The sequence below is a fragment of the Drosophila santomea genome, unplaced genomic scaffold (genome assembly GCF_016746245.2).
Source record: "Drosophila santomea strain STO CAGO 1482 unplaced genomic scaffold, Prin_Dsan_1.1 Segkk105_quiver_pilon_scaf, whole genome shotgun sequence".
Classification (NCBI taxonomy): Eukaryota; Metazoa; Arthropoda; class Insecta; order Diptera; family Drosophilidae; genus Drosophila; species Drosophila santomea.
The window spans coordinates 1-1,689 of NW_025318936.1; positions in this window are offsets into that span (position 1 = coordinate 1).

Below are 1,689 nucleotides of genomic sequence, written 5' to 3' on the forward strand. Positions count from 1 at the left end.
AAGCATTGAAAAATAATTAGTTGATTGAGAATCGACATGATATTTACTTTACTGAGAGACATCGAGTTGACTTTGCGTCGATTCTACATGCTTTTACATTTTCTTTGTTTGCTTTTGGATTTTAGAACAATTGTTGTGCAGACTTACCTCTCCATATCCAGACGGCGAAAGCGCTTTCGGCGAATCTATGGGAGGGGTAAAGGGGCTTTTAGATCACTTTTTCTTTTTTCTCTTTATTATTGATCACTGATTGCACCTGGCAACGACATAATTTTCCCCTCATTTTTCTCGAAATTTTTATTTTAATTATTTTTCATTTTCTTTTGTTAGCACGCAATCATCATCGCTTTTATATATTTATCACTGGACCGATTCACTTCATTACTTTACTTATATTTTACTTATATTTCCACTATTTATTATTAACGCACAATTTATATTTTTTCTATTTTTTTTATAGCATATTTTTTTTCTGTTTTTTTTTTCTTTCTCTTTTTGTTTCGATAACTTCACATATTTACACAAAACACCATTCTCTCACATGAACATTATCTCCTCACCAAACTTCAATATTTTTCCCACTACCAAAAAACTTATATATACTACAACAAAAAAAATTAAATAAAATAAAAAAACATAACTAGCCTATTCTCGATACGGCCATTCCTTGGCAAACAAACTTCACTCTTCAATATTTAAAAATTTTAACTATACGCATATATGCATATATATATATCGAAAAATATATACATATATATATATATGTTATGCAACCGCCTGCATGCGGGTTGTTCACGGGTGGGGTTATGTTTTTTTTTTCACTTTATATGGACACAAAAAAAAGGTTTTTTCTACATTTCCCGATTCTTCGTTCCTTATGGGTTTTCTCTGGGTTTTCGGGCGTAGAGAGCTCTTTTCGTAAGCTACGATGCCGCGACCAAGCCGTGATGCTCTCCATACGAATTTTCGGCAACTACTCAGCACCTGCTGACGAGCCAGGTTTGCCTTCCCTCCCTCTCTTTTTGTTCTCAGCAGCAAGCTTTTTGGTACTGCGGGGTGGGAGATTTGCGATGATCTAAGTTGAATTGTGGCCTTCTTTTCACTTTTCTTGAATTTTACAATCGTATCTCAGCGCGTATAGGTTAATTATAACATTATGTTAATAATACTATTCTGAAGATCGAAAAAGAAATATTTTCCCAGAGACTTCGATGTGGCTGGTTGGCAGGTGAAGCGGCAAATAGGCCGAATTTGGGGGTTAAGGGCAGTTTTATAGGCCCGAATTCCAAAGCCCATTTTAGTCTCCAGTGTCAATGTGGCACTGGAACAAGGAATATCATCCCTGAGATGAAGGCGGAGCCCTACCCACTTTAAGCTATAAACTAGCTAATCGGTAATAAATTTTTGAAATTTCCACATCCCGAATTCCTTTGACAATTCACACCCTATGCTCATTTCAGAGGAATGTCCTAGCTATGACCGCACCGCGCAAAGTATTGTACATTATTATGCGACTTTTTTTTTTAAAATCTGTGGACGGACCTGATTACCTTTGCGCTTGCCTTTGCTTACAGTTGGGACATCCTCCAAAACCATTGCCTACTTTTAGGCCTACATTTATTTTCGCTCTTTGTATCTTTTATCTTTGTGTATCTTTTCATCGACCAGCGCTGTATCTTTTCATCGACC